Here is a 9,519-nt window from a genome sequence, read left to right on the forward strand (position 1 = left end):
GATTGGTCAGATACTCCCCTCAGGTGAGTCTGTCTTGCCTTGTGCAATTAAAGCAAGTGGTACGGACATATCCAGAAATTAGCCCAAAACAGAGCGTACAAGATAGCTTTCCTGCTCCGCATGGTTTGTCCCCTGCATTCTGATAACAACAACGCTATGAAATACCTGGAAGAGTATTCTCAGTATTGATTGATATGCTAAAGTCTCCATCAGGTAAGCAACTGATTTAGAAATCCTATACTATAAAAGCATATAGCTGTAAAAACCAGATCAGGCTCACCTTTTCCATGGTGGAAGAACTTCCTGCCAGCTTAACATTGGGTTAAAAGGGAGCATGGGACTTCCTGCATATCAGCCAGTCTGGTAACATGTACCTGCTTTTATTCTGTAGTAAGTGAAAGCTAAACCAGGCCAACTTCCTACTGAATAAAAAAGAGCTCAGTTACCACAGTTTAGCTTTCACTTATAATAAGTATGTGGAAGCCTAGAGAGTTGCTAAATCCCCACCCACTTTCAGCTTATTCAAAGTTGTTCCTTTGTCCATACTCTACAATTATTTCTTGACACAAAAAAGACTGACGTGCACATGCAACGTGTTGCATTTCAGTCCAGTTCCTACTCTGCTCTTCACTTGGAGCAAAAGATGACAGATCTGTACCAGACATTGTTACTAGATACTGCTGATCGAAATAAAAAGGAACCCTCTAAATCACAGGAACCTCCTCGCACCAGACCTGAAGGTGGATCACAGCATCACAACCAGCTAGTGCTTATAAATTTCCCAACGTTAGATAAAAAGCAGACTATTGAAATTGGGTAGCTATGACCACGATTTAAAAGAACAAGCAGAAACAACGTACACGATATTTCTAATGGTGAGAAACTGCAAGAAGCTGTAGGCCTGTGTAGACAGAAATACAGTGCTGGAAATAAGTAGACATACATTCAAAAGTGTACCGGAGACAGTGTGGGAGCCAGGAAGGAGTATACAGAGCTCAGAATCAATTACAAAAAGATTCCCACTATGTTGCCCTTAGTTATTCTCTTGGTCTATAACTATACGCACTGGCCAGCACAGCTGTAAAATTTGGTAGGAGCATGACCACACTACATTTCATCTGAACTGAGGACTACCAGCAACAAAAACTTCGAGTGAAGCACCCATAAAACCTATGTAGCAAAGCACTACCACTGGCAGGAAGTGCCTGGCTATTGCTTGAAAGATTAATGACAAACCACCAATATCCTTCATGCCCAGTTTCACACAGCTTTGCTTATTTTGTATTATTTATAGGACAGCTGAGAGAAAATTCTAGCATGATTGACCTTTATTTAGCAAACACCACTGTGTGTAACAGTAAAAATGGAAAGCCCATCCACATCTCCACTAATGAAAAAGTTTATAAGCAAACAAGTTATGCTCCAGCTGCTGTAAGGCTCTTTATATGATTTATGAAAAAGGATATTGTCAATTTATTTGTGTAGAAACAATGTTCTTGTCTTTTAAATTCTGAAGGGACTGAAGTGCCAAGCAAGACATGTGATCAAAATAAATATTTGAGAAACAAGATCTATACTATAAAATGTTATATATATGGGCACACTACTATCAGGTTAGCTCACCATTTCTGCTACACTAAGAATTTTATATTGGGGTCAGTCATAACCTTCAATACCTATTCTGAGACTTCAGGGACTCCAGCTGCGGTAACTCTTAGACAAGAAGCAGCTGCACATCGGGAGAAGAGATAGCAGGTAAGCGACCTGCTTGAAGACAGACCAGACAGCAGAAAAAGAACAGGGTAGAAAATGCTTTATAGAGCTTGTCTATACGTATAAAGTTGCACTGGTGTAACATCAATCTGTTTAGTTAAACCAGTACGACATGTTTGTGTCGATTTCCTTATCAGTTTCAAACCGGTATGTCAGTTTAGCTTATGCCTAGAGTAAAACTGATAAAAACCAGAGAAATTAAGATAAATTATGCATAAACTGATAAGGGCTACACATAGCAGCTGTACAGCATATCTCTGTTTGTACAAAACCACACCTATGATTGCAGTGGGAAAACTGTATTAATTCAGTTTGTGGTGCATTTCCATGGCAGACAAATATCAGGCAACTCTAAATGGCAAGTTAGCCCACCCAGCGTTCTGTACAAATACAATTAAACTTCTTCCTAGCTGCCTCTGGTATCTACCACAGGGTATACATGCCCTCTCACCAGTCCTAAAGCTGGACAGAGAATAAGACGACAGACAAACTGTCTAGTCGAAAATACACAGACAGTAAAAAAGCTGATGTGGCCAAAACACATCCTCAGGAAGTGTTTATTTTACGAATGCTTACCATCAATAAAGGTCACATACTAGTGATTAAGTTTCCCATCTGAAAAGCTAAGGAAGCAGTACCGCCAACTTCGTATAGATATGTAACCTATGAAAAACCACTGTAATCAAATCACTGAATACTTTTTCTTTTAAATCTTATTGCAACAGAGAAGGCATAAAACAAGGATTTCTGGGAATAATCTCTTCTCTGAAGGTTCCCTGCTATGAAGCTTAGTTGCTTCAGCTACCTTGTAGTTTCTTTGGAGCTACAACTTGCCTGTAGGGGGAGATGAGAGATCTTCTTAGGAAAAAAATACAAACCCAAACTTTGTATGTTGCATTTGAGGTCTGTAAATCTTGACAATAAAAGGAAAGAGAATAACCATTCTCCAGCCCTGTCAACAATTGACAGCAGGTGATTCTGGTCACCTGCTGCCAGTTGCTGACTGCTCCAATTTTTCAGTCTCCAGTTTAAAGAAGGGTTGTGCAACTCAGGACAACCAAGTATGTGCACCATGTTGAAAGCTTAATTAAAATTCACATTAAGCATATGGCTTTTTCTGGTCCTCAGTATGGGGAATAATTTCAAAGCTTTGACAATTGTTTATGTTTTGCAGCTGGTTTAAAACAAAATATTTCAAAAAAATTGTTTTGGAAATTTCCCAGACCTTTTAGGCCCATGACCAATTTAAGCTATTTACTTAGGACTACTTAGAACTACATTTAAGTCCTTTTGAAATGCAGAATCTAGGCCTTAAGGATACAGAAATTCAGTCTGACAACACATGACATCTTCCTCAGTTCTCTTGTTCCTATTATTTTTTGTGCTTACTGTAATCATTACAGCTAGATATACAATGTAACAGTGGATTGCTTCCAAACTAGTTCATTTCCGTCAAGTTAAGTTTCGGAAGTTATAGCTGAGGTTTTAACAGGTATATTATGAACAGTGGTTTTCAACATTTTTAGACTCAAGGCACCCCTTAGAAAATACCAGTTGTAGTTTTCGCTAATTTTTTTACTACAGAAAAATGATAAAGCAATTCTTCTGTGCCAAAGAACTCTTACAGTACCTGTACATGAGCACAGAAGCTGCACTGGCATGCTGCAACTACAGCACTTTGGAGCAGACTCCACTAATCGAGTCTGCTGGAGCATGACAATTACCACCCTCCAGCAGCCTCCCACATCTCATATATCAGCGTCCCCATGCTTAAAAATGGCAGCAGGAGCACTTGAACTACAGCTCGAACAAGCTTTAGCTCAAGCACCCTGCTGCCATTTTTAAGTGCAAGGATGCTGATACACAAGATGCTGTGACACTTTATTTAGAGCACTCTAATTAAATGCACTTTAATTAAAGTGCCCCCAACCCCCATAGCATGCATAAAAGTTCCCATAAAAACCACAACAGGTCAGAATGTTTCTAACAGTATGGATTCCTACCTAAAATTGTCTCTGGGCTTAGATGCACAAAATGATTCACAAGGTAACAGAATTAGCATTGCTTGGCACTGCACAGCATCCTTGAAAGGATATCAAGGCATTTCAGAGTGCCACAGCACCCTGCTTCAGAATCACTGGATAAAATTTACCTCCGTTTAGAAGGACCTCACAAATTAATGCATTCACTAGTGGTCCCACATTTAACCTTCTTCATTAGAGAGAATTCCACCTATTGTCAACAGGAGTTATTACCATTATTACTATTATCGTAGTCATTGTTCCAGAACCAAACATGCTGTACGAAAAAATATTGTTGTTTATCAAATTGTCATTTATGATCCAAGTACAGGCAACCCCTGCTTAGTGCTCTTAATTCATTCCTAAAAAAATCTGTTGAGCGAAACCAAGCGTTAAGGGAAACCAACTTTCACTTTTCACTTTCTAAAGGCACCAAAAATCACCAAAATCAGGGCTGCCAGGATTAGTGGCAGTTTCAGTGCCAGCTGTACGATGCCTGTGAGCGTTATCATAAAACCTGTTGAGCGCTAAGTAGAATCAGGTATCAAAGTAAAATGAGTGCTACACTGAAATAGCACTAAGAGAAACAGCGTTAAACAGGGGTTGCCTATACTTTGGCCTATCTTGCTAAGCCTGCTCTTTGGTGTCCATGAGAAAGTTTTGGAACTGGATTAGAGAGTAACCGTGATGATCACTGCAAAAGCAACAGTCAGCAGACAGAGGAACTACATTTTATACCTTTTCACCAAAAATAATTAAACTGGCTGTTCCCAATGGGTAAATATCAGAAAGACAGCTGCAGAGTGTCAGAGAAAAGTATGTTTAAAGTCAAGCTTGTTTATTCTTTTGGCAAAAAGAATGAAAAAATAGATGTGCAAGAAAGCCCATAAAAATACAGGATACTTGTTTTATGATGTGTAAACTTTATGTTTTTTGAATCTTCAAAGGGCTGATGTACATTCATATCATACCAGTTTATGGAATAGGTAATGAAAACAAATCACATGCTCTCTGTTGCTGACAGTGCTGGAGAATGGTTAACCAGTTTCATTTCACTGTCAAGATTAACAGGCCCCAAAAGTAACATACAATGCTTTCCCCCCCCACCCCCCCCCAAGAAGATCCTTCATCTCCGCTGAAGGGCAAGCTGTAGCCCCAAATGAAATTTCAGCTTCTGCAGAGTCAAAGAACTGAATATGAATGCACATGTTCTCCCTGCCTACTCTGTTTTTGTATGGCAAGTTTCATTTAATTTTTTATATCCCCAATTACTTGCTGGAAAAGAGCAGGCAGGCAGAGCAGAAGTACATTATATCCGCCTACATGCCCACAACACAAAGCTGAGAGGTCTAAAATTTAGGCTTAATATTCCTTAATGCACTTGAATATCTAATAGAACATGTCTAGGAAACAAAACCCTTCCACCATCACATGCTTCTCTAGGATCATGTTTTTGCCACATACACCAAAAAAATGTTAACCACCTTCACCAGTGTTTCTCCATGGGGCCTTATTTCAAAACAGTCAACCACAGAATAAGAAATGAAATGACAATATGAAAACCAGAAAGAACATATCACTGTGGGCAAAAATCTTCTCTCAGACTGACCAGTGGGATTCAGCATCACCATTCAGTTCACCTCTTTGTATACATGGCTACTAGGGCTGTGTGAAGCTTCAGTAGCCAATTTGATTCAGAGGAGTTTTGGATTGATTCGGCAGCCAAATCTCCAAATCCAGATTGAATCAGGAGATCAATTAAAAGGTCCTAATTGAAATTGGAAGCCTCCAAATAGATTCAGAAAAGATTCAGCCATAGGATAAAACAGGTAGCAGTCCTCACCATACTAAACACAGCTGCCTCCAGCTGGTAAGTCTGTTGGGGGCAGAGGAGGGAGGGAAGGTGCATTGGGCGAGGGGAGGGAAGATCAATGCCTCCCCCAGAGAGGGAGGGATTGGAGCTGGGACAAGCTGGCTAGCCATGGCAGCAGGGCACAGGACTCGGGGAGGGGGGTTCCTGCCACTAAGCTCCACTGCACACCATGAGTCCGGGAGGGCATGGGAGCAGGCCTGTGCCCCTAGATCTGCATGGGGCAGGCTGAGCCAGGCTGCACTCTGGGAGGATAGCCCCTGCCACCCACCACTGGGCTGCATTCTGTGGGGCGGGTGGCGCCAGGGCTATGCTCCAGGTGGCTAGCCCCAGCCACCACCCGGAGCAGAGCCCTGGTTCCACCTACCCCACAGAGTGCAGTGGAGCAGGGGTTAAGGGGAAGCTGCAGCCACCCTAAAATTTCCCAAAGCCCCTGCCGCTGGCCAGTCTCCAATCCAGGTGCACATATCTGCCGTCATGCCCTGCCACTGCTCGCCCAGCCAGGGTAAAGCCACAGCTTGTCCAGGAGGCATGGAGAGGCTGGGCAAGTGGCAGAAAGGCATAGCCCCTGCTCCCAGCTCCTTCCACAGTTCATCTGGAGTTCAGCCTGGCCCACCCTACCCCATGCTGACCCAGGTGCACACAGCCACTCCCATGCCCTGCCGGACCAGCAGCAAGAGCTGCCAGAGCCACTGGAAGAGCAGCTCCCAGACTGGTGGCACTCAGGGGCCGGAGTCCCCCCCCCCCCCAGCCCCATGCCCCCTGCCCCTGCCCCAATCTCTCCCCTCGCTGTGGAGGCATTGATTTGCTGTCCCCTATGCCCCTTCCCTCCCCACTCCACCCAAGACAACAGACTTACCACCTAGAGGCAGCTGTGTCAAGCATGGTGAGGACTACCACCTGTTTAATCTATGGCTGAATCTCCAAATCAGTGCTGAATCTTTGAATCCAAATCAAATCGGGACAATGATTTGAATCACCAAATTGCATCACTGTCCCTCTAAATTGGCTGAATCTGAATCCAAAGTGAATACTTGCCACTTTGCACAGGCCTAATGGCTACACACCCACTTGAACCCTGATGTACATCTGGGAATAGCAAATTTCTGCCAACAGGATGGCATAGAAATCCTGTTATTCCCATTCCCTCCCCTCCCGTGTAGCACAGGCAGCAGAGAGGAGAAAAAATGAGTAATCTATTCATATTCTCATTTAAACCAAAATGTTTTTATATGAATTAACCAAAGGTAGTACCCAGTTTGCTAAGGAACCTGTGCCTTGTGTTTGCTTATTGTCCCTGAAATACACTGTGGGCAGGCTTGTGGCACATCTAGTTTTCACACATTGCAGGTGGCTGCTAGGGCCTGAGAGCAGCCTTGGCAAAGGGACCATACCCCCATTTCTTGTGCATGGGGCAGGTGGGAGTTTGTCAGCATGCTAAGGGAAGTAATTTGCACTAAGTACAGAGCTAGTAAAAACAGCGTCCTCCCAGGGGAGGGTGATGGGAAACAAAGCAGCAGCCTGTGATTTTCCAAATCCCAGTATATCTCCACTTCTGTAACTGAAGCAACAGAGCACCGTTCTGCACTTACTTGGGCTTTTGGTCAAGCCTCAGTTTAGTACATAGGGTTCCACTTGTGCTGTTTAACTGGAAGGAGGGTTATAGGCCTTGTGTGATGGGCCTGCATGGGATACCCTTCTTTGGGAATCAAATTAGAAAGTATCTGTCTCATGGTATAATTTGAACTGTTCCAAAAGGAATATTATAGGCAAGAAGGATAAGAGACCTCTGCTAGGAATAGTTCTGCAAGAATCAGAGAATGGATAAACTGGGGACTCTCTCTCAATCCCCCCTGTACTCGGGCATCAGGTTTTTAATAAGAGGCCCTCAGTGTGCTTTGCAGCACATCGGTGCCCACAATGACAATGTCACAAATTTAAGAAGAGAACTTAGTCCTTTTAAGCCAGGACATGTTGCTACTAGGAATCAAGCAGTTCAGTTTCCCTAACTAGAAATGAGTGTTAAAGGCAGAAATAATTTTGTTTGATGTTTTCAGACATGCCTACTTAAAGCCAATCAAAGTAATTTTCAAGTCCTCTGAGTTTTGAGCTAATGTGTTGTGCTGACTAAAGGACCTGATATTAGCGTGCATAAACAGCCATGAAATCGGAGATTAGTGTTGTCTCCTTGTGGTTCATGCACAAACCTGTAGAACTGTTAAGCTCAGGCATTTGTATGGAAAACTGACTTGATCCAGGTAAAATGAGATTTTGTTTATTGAAGTGTACTATCAGAGCTCTGTAGCTGAGTAAGTTTATAGAGTTACATTCTAAAATGTTATGTTTTAAACAATTACCATTAAATGGGATTTAGGTTAGAGACAGAAGTTACACATGAAGCAATTTAAGTGATCAGAAACTGGTTTATACCTGTAACAGAACAGAAGCTCAGTGCACATAAGCGAGTTTAAAAATGGCTGAAACTAATTTAAGATAAACCTAGTTGACTATAGTATCAAATTTAACTGATTTAGATCAAGCCAGCTTATAAAACTTCTGTCCCAGATCCCTTCCTGGTTCAAGTTAAATCGGAGTCCCCCAGGATGCTCTGCAGCCCTGTGCTGGGCTGTGTTGTCTGCTTCCTAACCCTCTGCTCCCTAGCCAAAGGAGTGGGGGCTGCCTGACAAGGGAGTGGGGGTGAGAAACCCAGCTGGGGAGCACAGCTTGGTCTTCCTGCAGGGGGGGAAAGGAAGGGGGGGGGACAGCCTCTGCCAGACTTTTCCCCGCTGGAGCAGGGGGGTGGCATGTTTTTCAGTAGGCTCAGGCAGAGGGGAGGAAAGCCAGCACAGGACCCCAGCCAGGGTCTGCTTGGCAGGGGCATGGCAGCCTCTGCCAAGCTATTCCACACTGGCTACTGGAGCAGAGGGAGTGGGGGCAAGAGGCAGGGTGTGGAGTCAAGGGGGGCACCAGCCTGGGCAGGACTGCGCCCACCCCCGGCAAATCCCAGGTGAGGTCTGGGGCCAGGGAGGGGGTTTAAACTGCATGCCCCAGCTCAGTGCATTGGCCCCAGGCCAGGGCAAGACCACACCCCCTGCTCTCTGCTTGAGCTGGGAGTGGGGATGGGGGGGAGCACAACAGTCTGGGAGGGACTTCCCACCCCCCATCAAACCCTGGGTTTGCCTAGGCAGGGAAATTCCTCCCAGGCTGTTGGCCCTCCCCAGCACCCAGCTCCCCGTTTGAGCAGAGAGCAGGAGGCATGACCATGCCTTGGCCTGGGACCAGTGTTCGAAGCCAGAGAAGGGGGTTCCAAGCCAGTGGGGGTTTTCTTGGAGGGGGCAGTCCCTCCCAGGCTGTTGCCCCCTTACCGCACCCTGTTCAAGTGGAGAGCAGGGGGCACAGCCATGCCCTGGCTCAGGGCCACTACACTGAGCCAAGGACCAGGGGTTTGAAACCCATCTCTGGCACACACAAGACCCCAACCCAGGTCTGTTAAGGGTGGGTGTCTTGAGGAAAGGAAGCTCTGAGACCACCTGCCAATTCCCCAAGAAGGACTTGCTGAATACCTGGCTGGAAGAAGACACTTTGCCTTCAGGATTACATAAAACTTATGCAAGGCTTTCTCTTGTCTTTTTGGGTTATTACATTCCATTAAGTTAGATTAAGTTGTGTGTGCTCTCACTGTGTTTTACTGGGCTGTATCTTAGCTTAGGCAAAGATTTTTGTTCTTTGTTGTGTGCTTGAGGCTGCAAATTGCTGTGATCAATACATGCTCGCTTCAGAGAAAGGACTATTCTTGTTCAAGCTTTTATGAACTCAATGCCAATACCTTTTTCGCCACCCACCCCCTCCTCAGTC

The sequence above is a fragment of the Crocodylus siamensis genome, chromosome 4 (genome assembly GCF_052110815.1).
Source record: "Crocodylus siamensis isolate JL-2025a chromosome 4, ASM5211081v1, whole genome shotgun sequence".
Classification (NCBI taxonomy): Eukaryota; Metazoa; Chordata; order Crocodylia; family Crocodylidae; genus Crocodylus; species Crocodylus siamensis.